Raw genomic sequence first — 13,603 nt, 5'->3', positions numbered from 1 at the left:
TGCTTAAGGTTTGTTTCCGCTGTGTACTAGTCTTGCCGTAGACACCCGCTGCTCTAGTGTTATCACCTCATGAACTGTTTATCTTGCATTCAAACTATTATACATTTGAAACTATGTTTTGTAACGACCTAAGGGTCACATAGATTTATTCATGCTTGCTACTCGTAGAAGCATACTGTTGGTGTAAAATATTTGATGTCGATTATGACGTCACCTTTTTTATCGTGAATGCAACTTCTTTTATTACAGCATATAGTACTTAACCTTGTAATGATCCTGTTGTTAATGATTCGTACACGATGGTTTTGTACGGGGCATCACAAAAAGTTTTATGTACAGCCGCAAGTTGTTGAGGTAACTCCAATTGGTAAGCTACTGGTCCGACACGATCTATAATCTTGAATGGTCCAATGTACCTTGGATTTAGTTTCCCCCGTTTACCAAATCAAACAACGCCTTTCCAAGGTGAAACCTTAAGCATGACCATCTCTCCAATCTCAAATTCTATATCTTTTCTTTTACTGTCCGCATAGCTCTTTTATCGACTCTGGGCGGTTTTCAATCGTTGTTGAATTTGGATGATTTTCTCGGTAGTTTATTGTATTATCTCCAGACCCGTAATCTGTCTATCCCCCACTTCACTCCAACAAATTGGAGACCTGCACTTTCTACCATAAAGTGCCTCAAACGGCGCCATCTCAATACTCGAATGATAACTGTTGTTGTAGAAAAATTCTGCTAACGGTAGGTGTCGATCCCAACTGTTTCCGAAATCGATAACACATGCTCGTAGCATGTCTTCAAGGGTCTGTATCGTCCTTTCACTCTGCCCATCAGTTTGTGGATGATAAGCAGTACTCATGTCTAGACGAGTCCCCAATGCTTGTTGCAGTGTCTGCCAAAACCTTGAAACAAATCTGCCATCCCTATCAGAGATTATAGAGACTGGTATTCCATGTCTGGAGACAACTTCCTTCAAGTATAGACGTGCTAACTTCTCCATTTTGTCATCATCTCTCATTGGCAGGAAGTGTGCTGACTTGGTGAGACGATCGACTATTACCCAAATAGTATCATAACCACTTGCAGTCCTTGGCAATTTAGTAATGAAATCCATGGTAATGTTTTCTCATTTCCATTCTGGGATTTCAGGTTGTTGGAGTAGACCTGATGGTTTCTGATGTTCAGCTTTGACCTTTAAACACGTCAAACATTCTCCTACATATTTAGCAATATCGACTTTCATACCCGGCCACCAAAAGTGCTTCTTGAGATCTTTGTACATTTTTCCTGCTCCGGGATGTATTGAGTATCTGGTTTTATGTGCTTCCTTAAGTACCATTTCTCTCACATCTCCAAACTTTGGTACCCAAATTCTATCAGCCCTATATCGGGTTCCGTCTTCCCGAATTTTAAGATGTTTCTCCGATCCTTTGGGTATCTCATTCTTCAACTTTCCTTCTTTTACAACCCCCTGTTGCGCCTCCTTTATTTGAGTAGTAAGGTTAGTACGAATAATTATGTTCATAGCTTTTACCCGTATAGGTTCTCTGTCATTTCTACTCAAAGCGTCGGCTACCACATTCGCCTTCCCCGGGTGGTAACGAATCTCAAAGTCGTAGTCATTTAACAATTCAATCCACCTACGCTGCCTCATGTTTAGTTGTTTCTGATCAAATATATGTTGGAGACTTTTGTGGTCGGTATATATAATACTTTTGACCCCATATAAGTAATGCCTCTAAGTATTTAATGCAAAAACAACAGCACCCAATTCCAAATCGTGAGTCGTATAATTTTGCTCGTGAATCTTCAATTGTCTAGACGCATAAGCAATTACTTTCGTTCGTTGCATTAATACACAACCGAGACCTTGCTTTGAGGCGTCACAATATATCACAAAATCATCATTCCCTTCAGGCAATGACAATATAGGTGCCGTAGTTAGCTTTTTCTTCAACAATTGGAACGCTTCCTCCTGTTCATCCTTCCATTCAAATTTCTTTCCTTTATGCGTTAATGCAGTCAAGGGTTTTGCTATTTTGAAAAAATCTTGGATGAATCTTCTGTAATAACCAGCCAATCCTAAAAATTGACGTATATGCTTCGGAGTTTTCGGGGTTTCCCAGTTTACAACGGTTTCAATCTTTGCCGGATCAATCTGAATACCTTCTTTGCTCACAACATGTCCGAGGAATTGAACTTCTTTCAACCAAAATGCACACTTTGAAAACTTAGCGTACAGTTTTTCTTTCCTCAACAATTCCAGTACTTTCCTCAAATGTTCTTCATGCTCTTGATCATTCTTTGAGTAAATAAGTATGTCATCGATGAAGACAATGACAAACTTATCGAGATATGGTCCACACACTCTGTTCATGAGGTCCATGAACACAGCTGGTGCATTAATCAAACCAAACGGCATAACCATAAACTCGTAATGACCGTATCGCGTCCTGAAAGCAGTCTTCGGAATATCATCCTCCTTTACCCGCATTTGATGATATCCGAAACGTAAATCGATCTTCGAATAAACCGACGAGCCTTGTAGTTGATCAAATAAGTCGCCAATTCTTGGTAGTGGGTAACGGTTCTTGATGGTAAGTTTGTTCAACTCTCGGTAGTCGATACACAACCTGAATGTACCATCCTTCTTTTTGACAAATAAAACAGGAGCTCCCCATGGTGATGTACTTGGTCGTATGAAATCACGCTCTAGAAGTTCTTGTAATTGGCTTTGAAGTTCCTTCATTTCACTGGGTGCGAGTCTGTATGGAGCACGAGCTATTGGTGCAGCTCCCGGTACAAGATCTATTTGAAATTCAACGGATCGGTGTGGAGGTAATCCCGGTAATTCTTTCGGAAATACATCGGGAAATTCTTTTGCGACGGGAACATCATTGATGCTCTTTTCTTCAGTTTGTACTTTCTCGACGTGTGTTAGAACAGCATAGCAACCCTTTCTTATTAGCTTTTGTGCCTTCAAATTACTAATAAGATTTAGCTTCGCGTTGCTCTTTTCTCCGTACACCATTAAGGGTTTTCCTTCATCTCTTTTTTCTAGGATAGAGGAAGGGTTGTCTACGCCTCACCTCCCCCATACCTCACGCATGTGGGATTGCGCATGTTGTTGTTGTTGTTGTTGTTGTTGTTGTTGTTGTTGTTGTTGTTGTTGTATGTATGTATATATATATATATATATATATATATATATATATATATATATATATATATATATATATATATATATATATATATATATATTTGAAAGTTCGTTTAGGCTCGCGAGCTTAAACGATTTCGACATCTAAAGATCGAGCTCGGGCTCGTTTATTAAACGATTCCTAACTTAGGCTCGAACTCGAGCTCGAGCTCGTTTAGGCTCGGCTCGAATCGAGTTTTTAACGAGCCGAGCTCGAGTAGCTAACGAGTAGCTCGGCTCATTTACAGCACTAATGTACTTGAGTCTTTTGCGTTCAAAAGTAACGTACTGTTTGCATAACAATTTTATGCTACTACCCGATGTATAACCTTTATTGCCCTTTATGGCTAGCTTATCAACAAAGCGTTTGAGTCTAACTTTTGTAAGTAGAATTATTTTTTTCCAGTGAGATTGAAATAACAGACGGGGGACACCAAAGGAGTTCCCATCACCCGATCATATTCGTTTCACGTGTCAAGGAAATTCCACCGAACAATTGTCATATGACAGGCTCTGCGTGTAGTCAGCCTTGGGAAGCACCCCCTGAACAACTGTCATAGGACAAGCTCAGACATCGATACTTCCGGAAACACCCCCTGAACAACTGCCATAGGACAGGCTCAGACAGCGATGCCTTCAGAGGACTCCATAACCAACTACAAAGAAAATTGCATTATGAAATCTCCATCTAAGATTCGAACTCGAGACTTCACGGACACCCAGAAAGACGATAACTACTATGCTAAATGAAGTTGATATATTTCTTTTATATAAAAGAAAATGCTATTAATACATCAAGTTTTTGTTATTTTTACCTATTTATTAAGTAAATGATATCTATATAAGTTTTGTGTCATTTAGGGTCAGTCCCGATAATTTAAATATCTGAATAATTAAAGTCGTTCCGAAAAAAAGAGGCGCGTTATATATCAATTTTATCTTTGCGCCTAGTAAAATGTGTAGCTCATGGTAGGTATGGCACTAAATGTCTTATACATTGGATATCCATCTGATCCGATCTATTAAATTGGATATGAATGATCTAAATGGATGATAAACGGATATGAATATAGATATGGATATGTTAAAAACTGGTGTATCAGATATGGATGAAAATTTATCATCCACAGATATATCTATTTATCACTTGAAATACATATATGCATACATATTTACTTATATGAATATATATTTACATATCTTTGTACATAAACACTATAAACTAATAAAATGTTATTGAAAATATGGATTCTGAAGTCACAACTGTGTGAATAGTATTAAACTACGTTATATTTATATTTATTAAAAATACTTTGATTATTTCATTTCATAACGGAAATATCTTTTAAAAAGACTTAACATCTAAGGGATAGCCATTAACCCACTTAATCGAATGCATATGGATATGGATGGATAAATTATATTTAAATGAATATGCATATGGATTTAAAAAATTAAATGAATATGAGATCACCCGATCCATTGTCATCCCCTAGCTCATGGTATTTAATCTTTTGAGCATAGTAAAATGTGTTACATATTATAAAATTTGGGCATATAAAAAAACTGGACCCCGGGGCTTCGATCACGTTGCTTCAGCTTTGGGCCGACCATGGTGTCATCACCGCGTCTTACACCCGTCCATAAACCGTCTTAACTTCTAACCGATGACAATGATCATATTCTTTCATTTTTTTGTGAGAAATAATCCGCCAACGAAGGGAGAATTAGGGGGAGTGGACGAAGAGTTATTTTTGTTTTGTGTATATTATAAAAATATTATTGATACTTGTGAGACACAAAATTTTGAATTCATTCAATTTTTCTAAGAAAGTGGTGATGTAATGATGAAGTGATAATATATGTTTCTAGTTCTTCGAATCGTTCTCGTCAGCCCACATTGTGCTGATGTCACTAGGTTCGTTTTTGCTCTATATCACGTGGCCATTATATGATAATTTACTTTCTGTCGGGCCCCATGTCCGAGCGTTCATGGGCGTGTTTTTATTGACGTCCCTCCGGTGTACTTTCTAGTTTTTCGGCGATGTTCCTTTATCGACCAAGATTTTCCCCTCAGGCATTTTTCGATTATGCGACTTATTTGATGCAGTAGTTTGCTTGTTTGGGAGGAATTTGGGTAAGTCTTTATACGGGCTTGTTAGTGGTTTGTGGTGGTGTATTTGGTGTCATGATTACATTTGGTTGGTAGTTTCAGGGATCTTTATGTTGATTAGTTGGCGATATTAGGCGATGTTAGGTTAGGGTTGGTTTTGTATGGTGTGCTTCGTCTTTGAAGCGTCAATGATAGGTTTGCAAGTTGGTCGCAACTACTTCCCGGTTGTTTGTGATTTGTTCTTACCCCGATGGTTTTTCTTGGATTGATGGTTTTCTTTGTTTTTTTTTTTTTTTTTTTTTTTTTTTTTTTTTTTTTTTTTGAAAGGCAAGATGGTTTTCTTTGTTTGATGGTTTCCTTTGTTTGATGTCCGACCTATATCTTGTTGAAGCACCTCCATGTTTGGATGCGTCGAGATTGCTAGGTGTTTTCTTGGTTTACATAATATTTTATTGTCATCGAGACGTGGAATTCTCCATTTTCTGTGTTTAGACGTTTGGAGTGATTTTTGGACTCGGTGCTCAGGATGGCTATTGATTCGTCAGATTGCAGTTTGTTTTCACCATCAATTTGTTTAGGGCGCTCAATATTACGGTGTAGTTTGGGTTGGGTTGCGCGCCGATAGGGGTTCCGGTGGCCTCAAGGGTTCGGATAATGTTAATTTGTATAATTAGATGATATTTTTATTGTTGCAACGTAGCGTTCTTTTCATCACGTTTGTTGAGATTGTGTTCGTGTATTACTTCAGTCGGTAGACTTTGTAGTTTGTATCTATTTAAGCAGATTGTAAGGTCTGCATCACTTGTAATTTTATTATATTTTCTGAACTACTTTTATTTAATTTACATATTATCTTAGTTGATTAGAGGCCTTTCTTCACTATTTTTTTTCTTCGTAATTAGTAATTAGATCTTCAAAGAAATATAATAATGATTATTAGTCTATAAATTCTAAATCCTAAAATTAAGATATCAACATTAGGCTAATCTGCTAGGTTGGAAAACAATTTAAAAAGATGGCCCCCTTTTTCTCTCATCCAAATAACACCTCCACCTTCAAACCTTCATACCCAAATTCAATACCACTCAAACAATTTAACAATTCAACTCATAACAATCAACCTTTTCAACCAAAACAACCAAACAAATCTATTCCCAACTATACTAAAAAAGCTACCATCTTCCTTGGTAATTTATCCAAATTCGTTGATCCAACAATCATCAAAAATACCTTTCAAAAATATGGTATCATTGTTGGTACCTCATGGAAACATGATCGATCTTTTGCATTCGTTCGATTCGAGAATTCTTTCCAAGCTACGAGTGCACTCAACCTGAATGGTATGTGTAACATCATCCCAATAGGGTCTGGAAGGAACGTCACTATTATCAAAACATACCAACATATTATAATAAACGAGAACAATACTAAATGATGAATTTAACTTTAATGAGTACGCAGCGGAAAATGAAATGTCGTTACAATGACAGGAATAACAATATCGTAAATGTTCACATGCAGAAGTAATAAATGCGATAACTCTTGATCCTATGTCCAAGTAGCATCACATAAGCAGTAAGTATAAGAGCTCGAATCAAACAGCACTTGAGACAAAACATGCTAAAGTGTCAACCAAAAAGGTTGAGTGAAGTTCATAGGTTTAACAAAAAGTTTGTCGTTGTTTTAGACCACAAGATTTAGTTTGTAAAGTTGATCTCCCGCAGGATCAAAAACTTATGCCAATGCGTGATATTTAGACTAAACGTTCAAGTTTGCCCCATGACAAGTTGTGTCTGTCCTTGTCGGTTTAATTTCATTATTAAGTAATACAATGACTTGGTCAAATGTATCAAGGACGTTACTCCCGATAGGCCTACCCCCAATAATTAAGCATGCCGTAGTAATTAAAAATATCACTGTAGGGACTTAGTCGGACATAGCCGGGTATAGCATAGTTTAACAGTTTGTTACTTGTGTCTAAAGTGTAAAAAGTAAAAACAGCATGTGTCTCACCCCAAGTAAAAGTAAGTAAGTTTGCTAGCAATTAAAGAGGGGCTATGAATTCACCTTAGTAAGTAGAGAGAGAGTTATTCCTCGGAATAAAGAGTTGAACGAGTGAGGAGGAAAGTCAACCTATTGACATTTAAGAGTAGTTAAGTGTTTTGCCCATGTTTAATTTTAAGTATGTGTTTAAGTATAGTTTGTTTTACTAAGTTTCTATTCCTAGTAAGTTACTATTTTTATAAAGTTTTCATTTTTAGAAAGTTTCTTATTTTACTAAGTTTCTATGACTAGAGAGTTTCTACTTTTATCAATGTTTTCCATTTTAGGATACTTGCCGTATTAGATAAGCTTCCAATCACCCCTTTCCCTTCGAATGGCTAATTTAGATCTAGGGGCTTGAGTCATAGGACCCTTTAAATCGGAAATCCAAACCCTCTGCCTAGAATCTCATAGAAACCATTCGTCAAGAAAGTTCGAAGATCTATATATCTCTAATACATATCCCAAAATGTTTTTATGTTACAATATAAGTAGTAGGTTATAAGTACTAGTAATAGTAATAGTGTATACATGTTATTTATTTTATTTTTAATTGCATATAATTTATAACATTATTTACATATTTCGGTAAAAATAATAACCGAAGTAAAAAGTAAAAAGTAAAAAGTAAAAAGTAAAAAAATAAAAAGTAAGAAAAGAATACTTACTAGTAGTAATTCTTCAAAGAGAGAATGAGAGAAATTTTGGTGTGAGTTTGAATGAGAAATGAGGGGTATTTATACTTGAAAAAATTAGGTAAAAAGAATAAAATAATTAAAAGAAAAAGAAATATTTAATTCTTAATGGGATTTTAAAATTAAAAAGTATTAAATGTTAGGTCATGGGATAATGCACAAAATAAAATAATAAAAGTAGTTTTTTCATTACAATTTTTAATTAAAAAGTAATTTATTTATTTATTTATTTATTTTTTATTTATTTTAAGGATTTTTTTTATGTAAATAAACAAATTTATTTAATGTTTTTCCAAGAATATTTGTCAATAATATTTTATTTTATTTTTTTTATTTTTTTATTTAATTAATAAATACAAATTTTGCATAAAAATAATAAATAATTCGGTATTTTGTATTTTTAATAATAATTATGATTTTAATTATTAAACTATAGCTTTAGTAAGTTTGTAAATATTATTACATTTATATATAATTGGATTTATTATATAGTTAAATATATAATACATTAACTAAATAATAAAAGTGATACAAAGTTTATATACTTAGTTAAATTATTTCAAATTATATAAATTAATAATATATTATTTATTTAAGCGTACATTGTTGACTAAAAATTACTATTCGGTCAATTTTTAATTGTATATAACAACCCTTAATACATATAGTCAGACATATAACCCTAGGGTTAATTCAGTAATTTAGAAGTCGAAAAGTGAGGGTTGTTACAGTATGTATCTTTACGGCATAAACATCTTTGTGGGTTTCGCCAAGAAAGAGCTAAACACAAGTTTACTTCCAGATCCTTTTGTTCAGCTTAATACAAACAAATCTTCCACAATTCCTATACACTTATCTCCTAATCAAGACACCAGCGCTCGATTAAATCTAACCGCCATGGTCATCGACAAAAACCCAATCAAAGCTAGCAAGTTAATCAATTGGTTAAAGAGCCGATCAATAGCTGTCGAGTCAATATCTTCATGGGGTTCGTTCGCATACATTATCCAATGTAAAGATTCAGAAAGTTTTAAGCGTTTAAACTTGGGCCCATCTTTGAACGTAATGGAATTTTTGGATGTTATCCAAATGATGCAAAGATCAAACAGATTTACAAGGATTGTAAGAGTGGGTATTAAAGGCATACCGTTCGATTGTTGTTCCCCTGAGTGCACAATTAAAGCGGTGAAAAACATTGGCAGAACTATTCACATTGATCAAAGCACCCACAACCTTGTTAATCCAGAAATCATGTATGCCTTAATCGAAACTGTGACGACCCGGAAATTCTCGACCAAATTTAAACTTAATCTTTATATGGTTTCGACATGATAAGTAAAGTCTATTTAACTGAGTCTCAAAAACTTTGAACTGTGTTCATGTAATCAATTACCCTTCGACTGTTCTCGACGATTCACGAACAATTATTTGTAAATAGATACATATATATTTAATATATATATATATATATATATATATATATATATATATATATATATATATATATATATATATATATATATATATATATATATATATATATATATTAATTCGAAATCTAATTTGAAATATCATATTAATTTGTTATTAGAATAAATTTTGTAAAAAAATAAAATAATATAAGATATAATAAAATTTATTATTAAAATGAATCTATATATAGATATACGAGTTTATTGAATACATTTATTAATCAATTGTGATACTCGGTTGACGTATCGTTAGTGTTCCTATATATCTAATACGAAATTATGAAGATTTAAAATGAAAGTTGAATTGTAAATTAATCACGAAGATTTTAGGTTTGATAGAAATATGTTTATCTTTTTAATTTAAATTGTAATACTCCGTATATATTATTTGGAACTAAAAATAAATATTAGACACATCCTTTTGATCAGGTTTCAAACATTTAATGACCAAAATATATATATATATATATATATATATATATATATATATATATATATATATATATATATATATATATATATATATATAACTTAAAAATTTGGAATTTTTCAGAAGACTTTTAGATATTAACTGTTTAGCAATGAACCACGATATTGATACCCGTGTTGAGGTGTCGGCAGACTAATAGTAAGTTAACCCGTGAATATGAGAATTATCATTTAAAGATCACTATATGTGTCCTTTATCATTATCTATATTATATTATAAGTACATATGCATATGATACATTCACTACATATTTGATCAAATATATCACTCCATCTTCATTATTTAAATCACCTCCACCACTCTAGAATTTGTAGTGACCCGAACTTTTTCATGTTTATATATATTAAATGAAATTGATATTTACATGATTAAGTGTTTCCAACATGTTAAGCAATCAAAATTGTTAAGACTTGATTAATTGAAATAGGTTTCATATAGACAATTGACCACCCAAGTTGATCGGCGATTCACGAACGTTAAAACTTGTAAAAACTATTTGATGATATATATATATATATATATATATATATATATATATATATATATATATATATATATATATATATATATATATATATATATATATATATATATATATATATATAGTAAAAATGATATTATGATAAGTATGTATCTCATTAAGTATTTTAACAATGAGTTATATACATAAAAATGAGACTATTGAATTAAGAAACTCGAAAACGATATATATAACGATTATCGTTATAACACCGTTTTACTAATTACATATGATTCATTTTAAGATATTGATACACAATATATAAACATGATAAATGATAAGTAAACATATCATTAAGTATATTAACAATGAACTACATATGTAAAAACAAGACTACTAACTTAAGGATTTCGAAACGAGACATATATGTAACGATTATCGTTGTAACGACATTTAAATGTGTATATATCATATTAAGATATATTAATACATCATAATAGCATGATAATGTAATAATTTAACATCTCATTAGACATAATAAACAATGAGTTAACAACATTTAACAAGATCGTTAACTTAAAGGTTTCAAAACGACGTTTACATGTAACGACTAACGTTGACTTAACGACTCAGTTAAAATGTATATACATGTAGTGTTTTATATGTATTCATACACTTTTTAAAGACTTCAAGACACTTATCAAAGTACTTCTACTTAACAAAAATACTTACAATTACATCCTCATTCATTTTCATCAACAATTCTACTCGTATGCACTCGTATTTGTACTCGTACAATACACAGCTTCTAAATGTATTTACTATTGGTATATACACTCCAATGATCAGCTCTTAGCAGCCCATGTGAGTCACCTAACCATGTGGGAACCATCATTTAACATCTAGCATGAAATATCTCACAAAATAAAAAACTAATGGAGCCTATATGATTGAGCAAGTTTCACGTGAATGATGGTGTACACAAACACTTTCATTTTGCAACTTACATGCATCAAACTACTCTTTCTCAAGTGTTCTTCCATTTTTCTAAGTGTTCTTCATCATCTTCATCAAAATATAGCTCAATCTTGTTCATAAATCCATACATAAACCAAGTTATAAAACAACTACTCAAGAACACACCAACAACACTTCCAAGTTTGCTAGCTTACTTCCAATCTTGCAAATCCACTTTGAGTGATCGCAACAATAATAACAATCGCAACAACAACCATGTCAATAACAACAAACAACAGAAACAACCATGCTTCAGGTGTGCAGAGTACCATCCGAATGTGTTCTGCACAACATTTTGCACCAAGTGTAAGAGAAGTGGTCATGGCGCGGCAAAATGTGAGGTTTACGGACCAAAGAACAACAAAAATAAAGAAACAAATAATGTCGGAACAAATAATGCCGACGTAGTTTGTTATAAATGTGGAAAACCGGGCCACATTATTAGAAATTGCCCAAACTAAGGGAATACTAATGGGCAAGGCAGCGGAAGAGTTTTCAATATTAATGCAGCAGAAGAGCAGGAAGACCCGGAGCTTGTTACGGGTACGTTTCTTATTGATAATACATCTGCTTATGTTTTATTTGATTCGGGTGTGGATAGAAGCTATATGAGTAGAGATTTTTGTGCTAAATTAAGTTGTCCACTGACGCCTTTGGATAATAAATTTTTACTCGAATTAGCAAACGGTAAATTAATTACAGCAGATAATATATGTCGGAATCGAGAAATTAAAGTGATTAGCGAAACATTTAAGATTGATTTGATACCAGTAGAGTTAGAAAGTTTTGATGTGATAATTGACATGGACTGGTTGAAAAAGGAGAGAGCAGAGATCGTATGTTATAAAAATGCAATTCGCATTGTACGGAAAAAAAAACCCTTAATGGTGTACGGAGAAAAGAGCATCGCGAAGTTAAATCTTATTAGTAGTATGAAGGCGCAAAAACTAATAAGAAAAGGTTGTTACGTCATTCTAGCACACATCGAGGAAATTAAACCTGAAGAAAAGAACATCAGTGATGTTCCCGTCGTAAAAGAATTTCCCGATGTATTTTCGAAAGAATTACTGGGATTACCCCCACATCGATCCTTTGAATTTCAAATAGACCTTGTACCAGGAGCTGCACCAATAGCTCGTGTTCCATACAGACTCGTACCCAGCGAAATGAAAGAATTACAAAGTCATTTACAGGAACTTTTAGAGCGTGGTTTCATTCAACCAAGCACATCACCGTGGGGAGCTCCTGTTTTATTTGTCAAGAAGAAGGATGGTACATTTAGGTTGTGTATCGACTACCGAGAGTTGAACAAACTTACCATCAAGAACCGCTACCCACTACCGAGAATCGACGACTTATTTGATCAACTACAAGGCTCGTCGGTTTATTCGAAGATTGATTTACGTTCTGGGTATCATCAAATGGGGGTGAAGGAGGATGATATTCCAAAGACTGCTTTTAGGATGCGTTACGGTCATTACGAGTTTATGGTTATGTCGTTTGGGTTGACTAACGCACCAGCTGTGTTCATGGACCTCATGAACCGAGTGTGTGGACCATACCTTAACAAGTTTGTCATTGTTTTCATCGATGACATACTTATTTACTCAAAGAATGACCAAGAGCACGAAGAACATTTGAGAAAAGTGCTAGAGTTGTTAAGGAAAGAAAAACTGTATGCTAAGTTTTCAAAGTGTGCATTTTGGTTGGAAGAAGTGCAATTCCTCGGTCACATAGTGAACAAAGAAGGTATTCAGGTGGATCCAGCAAAGATTGAAACCGTTGAAAAATGGGAAACCCCGAAAACTCTGAAACACATACGCCAATTTTTAGGATTAGCTGGTTACTACAGAAGATTCATCCAAGATTTTTCCAAAATAGCAAAACCCTTGACTGCATTAATGCATAAAGGGAAGAAATTTGAATGGAATGATGAACAAGAGAAAGCGTTTCAGTTATTGAAGAAAAAGCTAACTACGGCACCTATATTGTCATTGCCTGAAGGGAATGATGATTTTGTGATTTATTGTGACGCATCAAAGCAAGGTCTCGGTTGTGTATTAATGCAACGAACGAAGGTGATTGCTTATGCGTCTAGACAATTGAAGATT

This window comes from Rutidosis leptorrhynchoides, chromosome 3 (assembly GCF_046630445.1).
Source record: "Rutidosis leptorrhynchoides isolate AG116_Rl617_1_P2 chromosome 3, CSIRO_AGI_Rlap_v1, whole genome shotgun sequence".
Classification (NCBI taxonomy): Eukaryota; Viridiplantae; Streptophyta; class Magnoliopsida; order Asterales; family Asteraceae; genus Rutidosis; species Rutidosis leptorrhynchoides.
Note: the sequence above shows the minus strand (reverse complement) of the source record.